The sequence below is a fragment of the Rhinopithecus bieti genome, unplaced genomic scaffold (assembly GCF_001698545.2).
Source record: "Rhinopithecus bieti isolate Rb0 unplaced genomic scaffold, ASM169854v2 scaffold_33444, whole genome shotgun sequence".
Lineage (NCBI taxonomy): Eukaryota > Metazoa > Chordata > Mammalia > Primates > Cercopithecidae > Rhinopithecus > Rhinopithecus bieti.
The window spans coordinates 939,925-941,180 of NW_016814544.1; the positions used below are offsets into that span (position 1 = coordinate 939,925).

Below are 1,256 nucleotides of genomic sequence, written 5' to 3' on the forward strand. Positions count from 1 at the left end.
AAAAAAAAAAAAAAGAAAAAAAAAGAAAAGATCATCATCTATGCTCATAGTAGGAGAAATACACATGAAAAACACACCAAAGTACCATTTTTCACCAGATTGACCAAAAAAAAAATTTAATTAATCATGCCACATTATTTTTAATAATGTACAAAGATCTAACATGTCACCCAGGGACCATTTCACCCACTGCTCTGTTTGGCCGCCAGTCTCTTGTCTCTCTCTTCTGCAATGGTGAGGCGGATACCCTTTCCTCGGGGAAGAGAAATTCACGGTTTGTTGCCCTTGCCAATAACAAAAATGTTGGAAAGTCGAGTGGCAAAGCTGTTGCCACTGGCATCTTTCACATGAACCATGTCAAAAGATCCAGGGTGCCTGTCTCTGTTGGTGATCACACCAATTCTTCCCAGGTTAGCACCTCCAGTCACCATACGTAGGTTACCAGTGTCAAACTTGATGAAATCAGTATCTTGCCAGTCTCCAAATCAATCTGAATGGTATCATTCACCTTGATGAGGAGATCAGGGTAGCAGATGGTGCGAGCATCCTGAGTGTCCAGATGAGGGATTCCTTTGGTGTCCACAAAGATTTTTCTCACTTTGCGCCACCTGTACTTGGCCTCCTCAGGTGTAATATGATATACAGCAAAGCAACCCTTGGTGTCATAGATCAGAGAGAAATTCTCTCCCATCTTGTCAATGCTGATGACATCCATGAATCCAGCAGGGTAAGTTATATCAGTCCAGACCTTGCCATCGATCTTAATGAACCGCTACATGCAAATCTTTACTTCATCTCCTGTCAGGGCATACTTAAGTCTGTTCCTTAGGAAAATGATGAAGGGGAGACACTCTCTCAACTTGTGGGGACCGGTGGATAGACAAGGAGCAAACACACCGGTCAATTTATGCAGCATCCAATGTTCTGGAGTTGCTGTCTGGTTCAGATACTTCTTGGGACCACGAGCCATGGCTGCATTGGGCATGGAAAGAAAAAAAAATAATTTTTCTTTAAGTTTGATAATGTATATCTTTTGGAGAGTGTGGGAAAACAGTCACTCTCATATGTTCCTGATAGAAATGTAAATGAGATTGCGCTATTGCACTCCAGCCTGGGTGACAGAGCCAGACTCTGTCCCCCCCAAAAAAAAAGAAAAGAAAAGAAATATAAATGTGTACAATCTCTATGATGAGTAAATTATCAGTATCTATCAAAATCATGAATATGAATTCCTTTGACCTATCAGTTTTGCCTCT

General features: G+C 41.2%; 1 pseudogene; it reads right to left on the bottom strand.

Annotated features, from left to right (window-relative positions):
- Window positions 1-182: 182 nt before the first annotated feature.
- LOC108514837 (40S ribosomal protein S4, X isoform-like) lies at window positions 183-970 on the bottom strand (annotated as a pseudogene).
- Between the last annotated feature and the right edge of the window lie 286 nt (window positions 971-1,256).